General features: G+C 39.9%; 1 protein-coding gene across 2 annotated transcripts in view; it reads right to left on the bottom strand.

Annotated features, from left to right (window-relative positions):
- CPVL (carboxypeptidase vitellogenic like) overlaps positions 1–2,224 on the bottom strand; it is a 161,303-nt gene extending 159,079 nt beyond the window's left edge. For both annotated transcript variants that reach the window (XM_060196033.1, XM_060196035.1), the window contains exon 1: positions 2,095–2,224. The gene's annotated coding sequence lies outside the window, so the exon portion shown is untranslated. The remainder of the gene's footprint in view (positions 1–2,094) is intronic.
- Positions 2,225–15,526: the final 13,302 nt, after the last annotated feature.

Below are 15,526 nucleotides of genomic sequence, written 5' to 3'. Positions count from 1 at the left end.
CAAAAATGACTAAAGTCATGGGCCCCTAGCAACATACTTAAAATAGATTCTCTCACTTCTTTCCACCTTAACATCTCTGTTCTCATCTGCTCTGTTCTACTTTTTGGTTCCTGTTCATTAATCATTTTGTCGTGTATATCTTACCACCTTTCAGCCACGGAGTAGCAGATGCTATCATGATTCTACTGTGAATTCCCTGCAGAAGACCTCACCAATGTGTCTCAGGACGTCATCTCTGCAGAGCCCTACCCCACTAGGGAAAGACTGAAATAGGCTGGGGGTTGGAGCTGGCCGGAAATGCAGGTTAAGCTCACATGGCGCAAAGCACAAGGGCAGACGTAAGGATCCTGATTCGAGCCCATGCCTCCCCACCTACAGGGGGTTGCTTCACAAGCAGTGAAGCAGGTCTGCAGGTGTCTATCTTTTTCTACTCCTCTCTGTCTTCCTGTCCTCTCTTAATTTCTCTCTGTCGTATCCAACAACGACAGCAACAACAATAATAACAATAAACAAGGGCAACAAAAGGAAAAAAAAATAGACTCCTGAAGCAGTGGATTCGTAGTACAGGCAACAAGCCCCAGCAAAACCCTAGAGGCAAAAAAGAAAGAAAGGAAGGAAGGAAGGGAGGGAGGGAGGGAGGAAGGAAGAAGGAAGGAAGGAAGGAAGGAAGGAAGAAAGAAAGAAAGAAAGAAAGAAAGAAAGAAAGAAAGAAAGAAAGAAAGAAAGAAGTTAGGAAGGAAGGAAGAAAAAGAATGCAGGACCACAGGGAAAAAATGGGCAAATGTATATAGAAACAATAGTCAGCTCGTATCTGTGACCTTCGGAGAACAACTGCAGTTTCTGGTGAAGGGAATGGGGACACAGAACTCTGGTGGTGGAAATACTGTAGAATCATATCCTTGTTATCTTATAATTTTGTACATCAATATTAAAACACAAATAAAAATAAATATATACGTAAACCTCTTATTTTTCATCCTACGAAAACAGGGGAGTCGGGCTGTAGTGCAGCAGGTTAAGTACACGTGGCGGGAAGCACAAGGACGGGTAAGGATCCGGGTTGGAGCCCCCAGCTCCCTACCTGCAGGGGGTCACTTCACAGGCAGTGAAGCAGGTCTGCAGCTGTATCTCTTTCTCTCCTCCGCTCTGCCTTCTCCTCCTCTCTCCATTTCTCTCTGTCCTTTCTAATAACGAAGACATCAATAACAACAACAATAATAACTACTACAACAATAAAAACGGCAATAAAAAGGGAAAATAAATTAATTAATTAAAAAACAGCGTAGTAGACCTCTAAAGTGGTTTATAAGCTGGATTCACATATACTGTCAGGGATCAGTTGTTCTCCAAAAGAACTGACTCCTATTAAATGAATAAAACTGAGAAGATTCTTCATTGCATTATGAACTGTTCACACTGTACTTATCTGAAGGATGTTTAGAAAACCCAATCGGAGAGGGGAAAAAAGTTTTCTTTTGGATAAATGTACAAACTTCCATATGCCAAAATCAGTGGGGTCTACTTATTCAAAAACTCTATAGACAACTTTCCTTTAAAAATAAATTTTCGGGCAGGGGTAGAAAACATAATGGTTATGCAAAGAGACTTTCATGCCAGAGGCTCTGAAGTCCCAGGTTCAATGCTTGGCACCACCATAACTCAGAGCTGAACAGTGCTTCTGGTGAAAAATAAATAAACAAATAAATAAATAATAAAATTAAATTTCAAGTAATGAAAGGGCATTCTTACTGTTTTCCCCCCCAATTCTTCTCACTCATCTTTTATTGGAAAGTAAACATGCCTCCTTCCCCATTTACAGATGAATAAATTGAGGTTGCGGACTACATTCCTAAATTGCCCAAGTCATAAGTAGTGTATAATATGATTCTAGAACACTACTCAGGACTGGTGCACAAAAACTCCCAGTACCCCTACCTGAAATCTCCAGTGGCCCTAATCTCACCCAATAGTGAGATTAGGTCCTCAGTTCCCCCTCCCCAATACCCACTGCCTGTGCTCCCTGAGACCCTGGGGTGAAAGGACCCTCGGAGCTCCACCAACCAGAGTCCAGCAGCTCCAGGCTTTTGCACTCACACGCAAAAATGTTTGAAATCCTCTAGAAGTCACTGTACCAGCAGACCTCAGCCGCCTTGGTTCCCAGGTGAGAAAAAAGTAAAGCAACCTAGCCCTTTCTCAGGTGTTTTTTTTTTTTTTTTTTTTTTTTTGCTTGTTTTTGAGCCTTTCAGGTCCCGTGACCCTGACCTATAGGCTCAGACACGTCCTCACTTGCCCCTCCCCTTGTCCCGCCTATTCAGCGCTTCCCACCCAGGAAGAAGCAAACAGCCCTAGAGTGACATCTCAAAAATAGAGGAAGCCTAGCTTTGGAGCAACTCCTGTTCCCGTTTGTTTCGTTTGCTTTGGTTTGGATTTCCTCTCCCCATCCCTCCTCCATCTCCATCGTTTTAAGCTGCTATTTTAGACATTCCACACTAATTTAAAATTATTCACGCATCTCAGTGCTTTCAAATCTGGAGTTTGCATCTGGAAACCAAGTGATGTTTTGTTCCCAGTGTTTAAAAAAGCCCATAGACGCTCCTGGACGCCCATCGTAGCAAGTGTCAGCATCGTGTCAAGTGTTTTCTCTGCATTATTACGTGGAATCTTAGCAGCAAGCTGATGGGCTCTTTTTTTTTTTTTATAATAAACCCCATTCTGAAGGCCTAAAACCAAGACCGAGTGGTTTAGTAATTTAAAATTATTCACGCATCTCAGTGCTTTCAAGTCTGGATTAGTAATACCATTAGAGATATATCCCTTGAAAGTAAGCTGACTGCATACTACTATCAACAAAGTGGTAAATGAGACCATCTCAAATTACCAGAATTTATTCAGGAGTATCAAAGGCATTGCCATCTATCAATCCTATGCTGTCACACTACTGGGCCAGGCTCTATTTAGAGCCAATGAGTTTAAGTTCATTTGTTTGGAGATGGAGAGAAATTCTAGGCGAATATTCATTGGTCAAGAGATAAGTTTTTGGTCTGCTATTAATCAAGCATTTGTAGAAAATTAGCCTCTCAATTCTTAGGTTTCCCTTCTTCCATAGACACGAGTTTGTTCATGACAGTGGAGGAGGACCTAGGCTGGGGGTGAGAGTGCTTTGAAAAAAACTGAGTTTTTTGGGTTTTTTTTTTCCTCCAGGGTTATTGCTGGGGCTTGGTGCTTGCACTCCAAATCCAATGCTCCTGGAGGCCATTTTTCCCCATTTTTGTTGCCCTTGCTGTTTATTGTTATTGTTGGACAGGACAGAGAGAAATGGAGAGAGGAGAGGAAGACAGAGAGGGAGAGAGAAAGACAGACACCTGCAGACCTGCTTCACTGCTTGAGAAGTGTCCCCCCTGCAGGGAAGGGGGGGTGGGGGTGGGGGTGGGGGTGGAGGGGACTTAAGGCTGATCCTTGTGCTTTGCGCCATGTGTGTTTAAGCCTGGGTGCTACCCTTTAGGAATCATGCAGTAGCGCAGTGGGTTAAGCCCAGGTGGCGCAAAGCACAAGGACCAGAGCAAGAATCCCGGTTCAAGCCCTGGCTCCCCAGGAATCGCTTCACAAGCGATTTCTTTCTCTCCCCCCTCTGTCTTCCCCTCCTCTCTCCATTTCTCTCTATCCTTTCCAACAACGACAACATCAATAGCTACAATAAAACAACAAGGGCAACAAAAGGGAGTAAATAAATATTTTTTAAAAACAAATTTTACGCATGTATCCAATAACTGTATTTACTGTAAACTGTTAATCCCCCCAATAAAAACTAAATAAAAAACAAACAATAGGAGTCCATCATTCCCATTTTTAAGTCCCCTGAATGCTCTGTGGCTGAGAGATGGTACAGTTTTTCACAGCACGTCAGGCTACTGGCTTTAGTATACTTTCTCTCAGTTGCTTTGCAAACTGGCCCCTGTACCAGGAAGATGAAGAGATATCAAAGAAAAAGACAGGTGACTCCGAATTTCTAAGTGGCAGGGAGGTCGAATAAATAAGTGAACGAACTTAACATGAACTTACTTTGAGTAGTGACAAAAGGAACAGATCACTGTACCAGGACTTCTAGAATTGGAAAAGGGACTTTTTTTTTTTTGGTTAGATCTTTTTAAGGGGGTTGGAGAGTAGAGAGGCTGGTGGTTTATCATGTAGTTCTCACATGGGTACAGGGAATTTGTTGTTGTTGTTGTTGTTGTTTATTTTGGGTTGTTTTTTTTTTTTTTTAGTATTGTCATCAGGGTTATTGCTTGAGCTCAATGCCAGCAGAAGAAATCCACCTTTCCCAGTATGGTCTTTCCTCTCTCCCTCCCTCCCCCCTTCCTTGAACCAGGATCCTTACGCCCCAGTTGTTGCACTTTGTGCCATGTGTGCTTAACCCACTGCGCTACCGCCCGATCCCCCCTTCCTTCTTTCTTTCCTTCTTTCTATTTATTTTATAGAAACAAAGAAATTAAGAGGGAAGTGAGATAAAGAAAGAGCGAGTGAAAATAAGAGACAGAGAGAAATCAAAAGAGTAGGGGAAGACAGAGGGGCGAGAGAAAGACACCTGCAGACATGCTTCACCACTTGTGAAGTGACCCACCTGCAGGTAGGTAGCTGGAGCTTGAACCAGGATCCTTACACCAGTCCTTACATTTCACACCATGTGTGCTTAACCTACTGTGCTACCTCCTGGACCCCAGATCTTCATTTCTCCTAGTCCTGGTACCTCTAGGACTATGCCCATACTTTATATTTCTTCTCTATTATTTCTTACTTACATACCACCTCTGTCAACTTCAACCAAATCACTGCTGGTACTGAATTCTTACTGAGGATTGTAACTAGAGATATTGAGCTTGAGAAGTCAACCTTGCGACTCTTTAAATTTGGTGAGATCTTTCCTAACTTCCATGTTAGATGGTACATCATTTAAGTAACAGATACCAGATATAGGCTAGGGTTTAGGACACTGCGTACAGGTGTACATGTATCCGTAAGCAAGAGGCAATTATGTAACTCAAAGCGCTTAGTAATAGTTGAAATGCCTAAAGAAGGCATCATAAATGCTCTAAGTGGCTGGACTTGGGCCAAATTAACTGGGCAGCCTAGCAGAATGACCCAAAAGAAGACAGATCCAAAAAAATAAAACCTAATTCTGGTTGAGTTCACTTCCTTTCTAAGTCACACCTACACCTAATATAACTTCTGGGTGTCCTTAACTGTCTTTTAAATTATGTTACTTTTGGTAAAAATCCAACTGCCAATCTGTCACTGTTTTGAAGTTAACTTCTCTCCCTCTTTCCTGAGATTAAGAAATTTATCTTAATTTTTGGATTTCTTCAGCATTTTCATTATGTATCTTAAGTCTGTATTACTTTTGAGACAAAGATCTACTTGTATGATAAGAATAAGAGGGTCTGAGAGAGATGGAGAGTCTTATCCTGCTCTGATATATATCCCTCCAGGAACTGATCCCTGGGACCTGACACATGGAAATCATGTCAACTGCATTAGCTCCATGGTGTGTGTGTGTGTGTGTGTGTGTGTGTGTGTGTGTGTGTGTGTGTGTTTTCTTTTCCCTAGTTGATATTATTTAAATAGCTTCTTAAATGAATTTGAGAAAATTTTGAGTAATCACCTCTTCATTGCTTCTGTCATTTCTCTCATTTTTTTAATTTCTAGAACTCCAGTTAGACATTGTCATCTCATGCTCCTTAACATGTCCTATATTTCTGGTTTTTTTCCTTTGTGCTGAAATATAGGTAATCCCCTTTAATCTGTAGTATAATATACTGTTCCTATCTTTTGCTTTATCTAAGAAGATATTAAATTATACCATTAACCTATTAACTTAAATATTTTAATTATCTTTTCTCTGTGTGTATGTGTGTGTGTGTGGTGCTGGAACCTCATACATGTGAGATTCTACTGTTTCTTGACCAACTTAAATTTTTTCATGTGTACCTCACCTGCATGATATATATATATATATATATATATATATATATATATATATATATAGACTAAAAAGGAGAGAAGCCATAGTAGCACTCTACAATCTGTGGATGTTCCCCTAGTTGTTCATATTAGATACAGACAGAGAGAAGCTAAGCCAGAGTACTATTCCGATATAAGGGGTGTCAGGAATTGTACTAGGAATAAACAACTATGTTGCTCTACCAGTTAAGCCACTTCCCCAGCTGCTATTTGGTTATATTTAAAATTTTTTAAGTCATAGTTCTCTGTTTTCTTAAAATGTTTTTTAAATTCCTATCTCCTTTAAATATGTTAAACATAGTTTTAAATGTGTTTGATAAGTCTCTCTTTCTTCCTTTCTTTTCTAATTCACTTTAGGATTTTGTTTTTTAGTATTTTTGGAAATTATTACTTTCCTTAAAAATAATTTGTAGGAATCATTAAGGCTTGAGACAGAGATGCCTTACTCTAGAAGATGTTAAGAGATGTTAAGAGCTTGTGTCACTACCAGACAGGACCACGTTAAGTTCATAGCTTGAGGTTTTTGGACAATGAAAACAAGAGGTTGTCTCGAATCCATAGCCATCCCTTCTAAGGTCTAATGTACTCATTCTTTTCCTCCCTGCTCCTTGAGCCAATTACTTGTCCATGGAGACCTAGGGTAGGCATGGGAATAGTTTACTTCTGAGCTGTCTGAACCACGAGAGTATGACATTAGGGACCTCAGCTTAACAGGAGAAGGATCCCTTGTCAGTACTGTACTTGGGTAAGCCCTAGGCTGATCCTTCTGTACCTTTTGCTCCAGGAGGCTATTAAGACAGAGATGTATTTGCAAGAGGATTTATCAAATGACTTAGTGTGCCATAGACAGGAATGGGTTTGCTTTAAGTGTGTTATAAATTATTTGCTTGGTGTTTGTCCCCATAATCAGATGTAATTTTCTTGTTTATTTGTTTATTGACTTTCTCACTGGAAATATATACTCTTTTTTTAATTTAATGTTATGTGACACTTTCTATGTAGCAGGCACAGTTCTAATCACTCTGTAAATATTAACTCATTCAATTCTTCTAAAAGCCTTATGAAACAGGCACTGCTATTATTATAGATGAGGTAATGAAACACTAATACCTTAAGTTACTTATTCAAGGTCACATAGCTGGTAAATATCTCATCACTTGACCCCAGGAAGACTGGCTTGTCTCCCATGAACACTAGCACATATCACTGATGAACTTATTTTTTACATTTTTATTTGTGATTAACAGTTGGTTATAAGATTATAAAATTACAGGGTATATTTTCACGTTATACCCACCACCAAAGTTCTGTGTCTCTACCCTCTCTTCTCCAAAAGATAAACACCATAGTTCTCACAAAATCTTAGAAAAAAACCTTATTTGCTTCTGTGCTTCTTTTTGTTGTTGTTTGCAAGTTAATGTGTATCAGTTCTCTAGATTACACATATGAATAAAACCATCTGATAGGGTAGTTATTTTTCATCTCTTATTTCACTAAGCATTTTCTTCTCCAGTTCCACACTGAGAGTTTTAAAAAATATTTATTTATTCCCTTTTGTTGCCCTTGTTTTATTGTTGTAGTTATTGATGCCATTGTTGTTGGCTAGGACAGAGAGAAATGGAGAAAGGAGGGGAAGACAGAGAGGAGAAGAGAAAGATAGACACCTGCAGACATGCTTCACTGCTTGTGAAGCAACTCCCCTACAGGTGGGGAGCCGGGGCCTGAACTGGGATCTTTACACCGGTCCTTGTGCTTTGCGTCACGTACGCTTAACCTGCTGCGCTACTGCCCGACTCCCCACTGATAGATTTTTAAGACTTAGTTTAATCAACTTCTGTTGATGAGTGGGATCATCCCATACTCATCTTTATCTTTCTGACTTAGTTCACTTAACATAATTCCTTCTAGCTCTGTCCAAGATGGGTCAGAGAAGGTGGGTTCATTGTTCTTGATAGCTGCATAGTATTCCATTGTGTATATATACCACAGCTTTCTCAGCCACTCATCTGTTGTTGGGCACCTGGGTTGCTTCCAGGTTTTAGCTATTATGAATTGTGCTGCTATGAACATAGGAGTACACACCTCTTTTTGGTTGGGTGTTATGGAGTCCTTGGGGTATAAGCCCAGGAGAGGAATTACTGGATCATATGGAAGGTCCATGTCTAGCCTTCTGAGAGTTTTCCAGACTGCTCTCCACAGAGGCTGCACCGGTTTACATTCCCACCAGCAATGTAAAAGGGTTCCTCTGTCCCCACATCCTCTCCAGCATTGATCTGAAAGGGAAACTAAAAGCAGGACCTGATCAAATTGTAAGTAGGGCACCAAAGTAAAAACCCAGTGGTGAGGGGTAGACATGTAGCTTCCTGGGCCAGTGGGGGGTGGGAGTGGGCGGGAGGGATGGGTCACAGTCCTTTGGTGGTGGGAATGGTGTTTATGTACACTCCTAGCAAAATGTAGACATATAAATCAGTAGTTAATTAATATGAGAGGGGGAAAATCAATTGTATGTCTCAAAGTTTCTCAAAACACAAACTGAATCTTTTTAATATATAGGCTGTGTATTTGATACGCGGACTCTCTCAAAAGCCTAGACCAAGTAGATTAGAAGCATCCAATAGCACAGCTATATACAAGATACTGGATACTGTACAGAAAACCATAACAAAGGGACTTTTCAAAGTTAACCCAATTAACAAATAATGTGATGATAATATTAACTATTGATTGTCTTTTTGAACCCTAAGACAGCAGGAACCTCACATCTTCACTATAGAGCCCCTACTTCCCCCAGTCCTGGAACCCTTGGATAGGGCCCACTTTCCCGTATGCATCTCCCAATCCAAACCAAATAATATTGCATCTGCCGATCACAACCTAAGCAACGCAACGATTGCCACCTCAACATGCTTCACCTCAGACTGTATCCAGAGACTTCACGTGTGGAATGACAACCCTTCAGCTTCATTACTCGGGTGAGACCTTTCCTTTTATAGTACACTCTAATTTCATCTCAGGTAGTTCACTTTCTAACAAAGTCCCATAATCTAGATATACACCAGTTTCTGTGAGAGAGAGCTTATGTGCACACGTATCCATAAACTACTGCAAAATATATACCTGAAAGCAGAAGTACACTAGAGTTTGCAGTGAGTACCTCCCTAACACTTCCTCTCCACTATTCCAAGCTTGGGATCCATGATTGCTCAACAAATTGTTTGGCTTCATAGGTTAACTCTCTTTTCAATCACCAGGTTCCAGATGCCACCAGGATGCTGGCTAGGCTTCCCTGGATTGAAGACCCCACCAATGTGTCCTGGAGCTCCGCTTCCCCAGAGACCCACCCTACTAGGGAAAGAGAGAGGCAGACTGGGAGTATGGACTGACCAGTCAACGCCCATGTTCAGCGGGGAAGCAATTACAGAAGCCAGACCTTCTACCTTCTGCAACCCTCAACGACCCTGGGTCCATGCTCCCAGAGGGCTAGAGAATGGGAAAGCTATCATGGGAGGGGGTGGGTTATGGAGATTGGGTGGTGGGAATTGTGTGGAGTTGTACCCCTCCTACCTTATGTTTTTGTTCATTAATCCTTTCTTAAATAAAAAAATTTTTTAAAAAGGAAAGAAAATAAGAGACAATGGCAACACTGCTTTGTTACTCACGAAGCTTCCCTTTTGCAAGTGGAGATTCAGGAAGGGAGGACTTGAAACCTAGTCCTTGAACCTAGTAATGTGTGTGCGCTACTGTGTTTGGTTTTCTGGTTTGCTTTGTTTTACCAGAGCACTGCTCAGCTCTGGCTTATGACTGGGGAGAGAAGGGGAGAATTGACTCTGGGACTTAAGGAGCTTCAGGCACAAAAGTCATTTTGCACAGCCATTATGCTTCTGGCCAATTATCCCGCATACTTTCCTATCTCACCATTTTCTGTGTCTGTGTTCGGTTACAGACTTCATACTGATAGTCCCAGCAGATTGTTCACTCTTGGATCTAACCTTGAAAATGATTCCATTATGGGAATGGTGGGCAGAAAACACATTCTAAAGATGGAATAGGGTGTCAGCAACCCCAAACTGTCCTGTTTAATACAAATGTTAACTGGAGGTCACATCTCTTTAATTACCTGGGCAGGGCCCCATAATTAACTACTAGTTCTGACCCATGTTTTAAAGATGATTAAAACAAGTCAGGTGCTCCTTTGTGAAGTGACTTGACCACTTTTCTCAGCAAGAAGTAATGACTGTTTTCTCTCTCTTAAAAGGGGAGTGGTTCTGTGACTTGTAAAGATAGAAGGTATATAGAAGGAATCCAATTGCAGAAAATGAGACTTGACAGCTTCCACTTTGGAATGGCAGTTAGGTCTCAAAGACTACATGTGACACAGAGGCCATCAGGACCCTCCAGCTGAGTGTAGCTTTAGGAGCCCAAGTGAAACCAGAAGAAGGGCCCAGCCAGAGAAAAAAAAAACACACAAATCCTTGTTGATTTAGTCGACTTTAGTTTGAACCCGTTTATTATGCAACTAAGGCTAATAGAAGCACTAACTCTGGGATCTGGAACAAAATATTTAATGTCACTGAATCTCAGGTTCCTCCTAAATACCTGCATGAGTGGGTTGTGGTGAGGACTCAGTGAGGAAATCATTTAGTAAATCTGGCACAGAGTGTATGCTCGATGACTGTAGGTGTCACTACATGCCAACATATGTTACACATGGAAGTACTTCCTACCTTCTGTCTCCCCTTTTCCCTCCTTCTTATCTCTTTGTAAATAATAATAATAACAACAACTGTGAGAAACGACTTTTTCCATAAAACCAGCATCAGTTCACCCTTAACATTTGCAACCTTGGAACAAAGTTCAAATAGAGATGTGGCTTCAAAGATAAATTTAAGTTCATAGGCACTCACTCTATTGCTGAGACACCTTCCTGTCTCTCTCTCTCTCTCTCTTTTTATGAGAGTGTAAGTTAGAAACAGAGTACAAACTCTCTTTTCTACCAGACACAGAGTTTTTGTATACTAGCAAATATGCCTTTATAGTAACCTGACTGTTCAAGTTCAGACTCCTTGATGATCTGAAACTGATTGTACTGATACAGGAAAATCTCGTTTTCAACCACTTCCTCTCTTCCCATAGGGATTCAGCACCTACATATAAACCCAGAACAGCTCTTTAGAAGAAGCTGTGCCCCTAACCATCTACTAGACCTAATCCTATGCACAGCAAATTCAGTGTTGCCTGTCTAAGAGGGTATGGACTGGTAAGCCACAATGTATGCAGGCCCTTGAAGAGACAGTGTCATTTGGAAGCAAATTGGGCATCCCAGTTATCAGAATATAGTTTGGGAAGATACAAATTTGGGTGAAGAGGGTTAGAGTGCCTCATACATGGGAAGGAATATAGTCAGTGAAGGATCAAAGGGAAGCCTTCTAAAGTATGGGTCCTAGAAATGACAGGTATTGCCTAAGTGGGAATGCAAACTGATATAGCCCCTTTGGAAGACTCTATGGAGAGTCCTTAAATAAAATGGAATTACCTTATGACCCAGAAATCCCACTCTTAGGTATTTATCCTAAGGACATACAAACACTAATTTGAAGGGACACACTCATCCATATGTTCATAGCTGCATTATTGACAACAGGCAAAGAGTAGAAGCAGCATCAATGCTCACTGGCAGATGACTGGCCAAAGAAGTTGTGGAATATATACTCTGTATAATACTACTCTGAAATCAAGAAAAATAGTATTGTGCCTTTTGGGACAAAATGGATGGAACTGGAGATCATTATCCTTAGCAAAATAAGTAAAGAAATGAAATACAGCTACTAAATGGTTTCCTTATATGTGGGATCTAGAGAACTAACACCTATGATCTTGGAGAGAGAGAGGTGGGGAGAGAGAGAGAGAGACCAGCAGAAAGAGAATATGAAAGTAAGGGAGAAAGGAAAGAAAGATGGAAGGAAGGAAGGAAGGAAGGAAGGAAGGAAGGAAGGAAAGAAGAAAGAAAAAACATGCAAATAGTTTCCAAGATTTTGTGAGAACTATGGTGGTTATCTTTGGGAGGTGGGAGGGTGGGGACGTCCCACAGGACTTTGTTAGTGGGTGTGGTATGTGGAAATATACCCTGTAACTTGATAATTTTGTAACCAAGTATTTATAACAAGTAAAAAAATGGAAAATAAATAAGTAAATGATATATGTATGAGCAAAGACTCCTTTGGCCTAAACACTAAGGACAGTTACTGGCTCAGAAATACATATGTATAAGATGAACCCACTTAAATAAAATTCAAACTGAATTTACAATAAGTATTGAGTGAATCATACCTTTGCATAGTTAGTAAAATATTGTTAATGTTTTGGCATCATTAAAAAAACAGAATCTGAAGTCTTCTAATAATTCAAGTTCCACAGAGATAAAATGTTAAAACAATCATTTGAAAGTTAAATTGATATATTTTATACTTAACTTGGTTTCTTGAAGAAGAGTAATACATTTTTAATTTTGGTGTCAGTCTCCCTCAGCAATGAACAGAATTCATTGACTACAAATAAAATTAGCATTTATTAAAATAGCTAAAAGTTAGAATCAAGGGATTAGAGACTAACAAACCAAGGAAAGTAAAGAGAAAATAGAGAACTTAAAATATGAATGCTTTAAGTACATATATAAATTTTATAGTGAACTTATAAAAACCAAAATCATAATCATACTTTGCCATGTAGGAATACTAGTCAATGTTGACTGGTCTTCTAGTTAGCTAATGAAGCTAGAAACCTTATATTTTTGTGAAATTTTTCAACTCTTATTGTTATAGAAATAAATTAACAAAGAACAGCACAAAGACAAAACAATATTATTGTTAGCCATATTCAACTCAAGGATCTTTTTGCAAATAGTTGAAGGAAACAGATAGAAGACATAGTCATATAAGAAATAGAAGTAGAAGACATTAGTGTCTTGAGCTAAGAGATTTGAGATCTCTTACTTCTTTTTTAGTTGTCTCTAATTTGTCCTCAATCTTGCTAATTCTGTCTTCAGCCTCATTTATACTATTCTCTCTCCCCTGTACTGTTTTCTGTAGTTCATCTGTTTTGTTATCCTATTATGATACTGTTTTAGCTTGTTCAGCTAGTTGTGTTCTTAGCTCAGCTATTTCAGATTTCAGCTCTCTAATAACCTTAAAATCTTGTTTTATTCCAGAACCTCATTTGTTCTTTCTGCATTTCTGATGTCAATTCTTTCAAACTCTTTAATCACTCCTGTGACTATTTCCTTAACAAGCATTTGGATGTTGACCTCACCATTTTGTGGTTCAACCTTTGGGGGGCTTTTAGTTGGACTCTTGTCCTGGTTCATTTCTCCAATATTTCTTCTTGTTGGTTTAACCATTCTATATAATATGTTAAGAGGTACCTCTCTCAGTACTTTTCAGATTACTGATCACTCTTGCCTGGATTAGCTTGTGTCTAAGTAAGGTACTTAAAGAGTTCACAGTTGTGGAAATTAACACTTGTTTCAATGTTATTTCAATCCCTGAGTTGGAGCACAGAGGCTGTTAAAAGCCTCTTTTGTTCTTTTTCTTCCCTGTAGGCTATGGGAGCCTGAGGGCTTTTAAATTATAAGTAGGCTTCTTAGCTTAATCACTCACTCCTGACCAAGAGATAAAGCAGGATGGGAAAAGAGCTAGCACAGTGGTCATGCAAAGAGACTCTCACACCCCAAGGATCCAAAGCTCCAGGCTCAAGCCAGCTGCTCTGTCAAGCCAGGCAGCACTGCTGGGCCCTGTGAGTTTCTAAATAAGTCCTGTTTATAGTCTGCAGGTTCTGAGGCAATTATTCACTGTGTTCTCATCAGGAGAACAATGTGGAAAGGTTTCCACTATACAGCACCACTGGTAGGTCACCAAAGTGTAGCTCTCCTGAGTTTCCTGGGCAGTTCCCTGTTCCCAGATTTCAGCACAGGGCCTCCTCCCTGCTGCTCCAGCCTCTGAAAGCAGTAACAATGGAAACTCACAGTTGCATTTGGTGAGTCTTAGGGGAGTCCTCTCCTCCCTTCAGCAGTCTTTTTGTTGGTAAAGCAGATTGGAGGTGGTACCTCAACTGGTAAACTGCTGGACTGTTACTAGCTGCTCAATCTCTCTTTATGCTCCTCCCTGTTCACTAGCCACATGTGTTTGCACTCACTGGCGGTTTGGTGGATTCCTGAAGTCGTTCTAGTCCTGCCTTGTTGCAGTCCCAGGTGGTCTCCCTAATTAAGGGAATTGAGAATTTCTTGAAGGAGACAGTGAGAAGGAGTCAAACATAAGATAAAGAGACCGAGTAAGCTAAATGTTTTTTCATATTAAAAATCCATTTGTAAATTGAGAGAAAAAATAGAAACAGACCGGGGTTATGGATGACCAGCCTATGCCCAAATCCAGTGGAGAAGCAGTTACAAAAGCCAGAACTCTTACCTTCTGCATTCCCAAAACAACCTTGATCCATACCAGTGGGAGAGAAATAATAGGAGGAAGAGGATCAGAGGGCTCTGAATACCAGGACTATCAGGAGTGGGGGAGTTTTCTTCTACTATTTCTTCTATTATTTCTTCTGGCATGCTTTCATCCCCTTCTTCTCTTTCTTCCTCAGGTAGGCCAATAATGCATATATTACTTCTTTTGAGGTCATCTCAGATGCCTCTGTTGTTGTTTTCAGTGTCTCTCAATCCCTTTTTTTTAGCTTTTTTACCTCTTTTTTATTTTCTCTAATTCATCCTTGGTCTGGTTAATCTAGTTTTTCTGCTTCTGTTATTCTGCTCTCCCTTCCCTCAGCTTCCTTCTTCAGTCCAGCTATTTATTTTTTAATTGTTCAGTTACAGTATTAGCTTCCTCTGCTAGCTGGTCTATTAGCTCAGCTATTTCAGCTTTCAGTTCTCAAGATAGCTCACATTTTTATTCAGGGTCTCATTGATTATTTCCCTATTACTGATAGTATTTTTCTCAAGAGCTTTCCTCTTGTGATTAATGAATCAATTAATGTTTTAATACTTTCTTTATTTTTAGTTGCTTCTGGCTTACTTGATTTTTTCTCTTGTCTCCTGTCCTGATTCTTTGTTGTAGTTTTTTTTTTTTTATTATTGAACAATTATTTGGTGTGTTTGTGTCCTGGCTATTGTTGTTATTATATTGTGTAACTTCTAGTCTGTTGGTTCCCAGACAACTGAAGTGAGTCACCTTGTGGTCTGAATCAGGAGTTTTTAGGGCTGTTGTTTTAATGTCTACCACTGCCACTGCATTTGGGAAGATGAAATGAAGTGTCTCTGTGTTCAAATTGAAGTAGTATATGAATAAAACACACACACACACACACACACACACACAGGAGAGGAAAAGCCACACCAAATCAAACTCCTTTCAAATGAAATCACAAATAAACTTCAAATACCAAAACAGCAACAAAAGTGAAGATTGGTCAAACAGATAGAAGGAAAAATAAGTAAATAAATAACATTTTAAAAGGAAGGAAAGGG

The sequence above is a fragment of the Erinaceus europaeus genome, chromosome 8, assembly GCF_950295315.1.
Source record: "Erinaceus europaeus chromosome 8, mEriEur2.1, whole genome shotgun sequence".
In the NCBI taxonomy this organism is placed as follows: Eukaryota; Metazoa; Chordata; class Mammalia; order Eulipotyphla; family Erinaceidae; genus Erinaceus; species Erinaceus europaeus.
The sequence above is the reverse complement of the archived record's forward strand: the minus strand, read 5'-3'. Positions and strand labels throughout refer to the sequence as shown.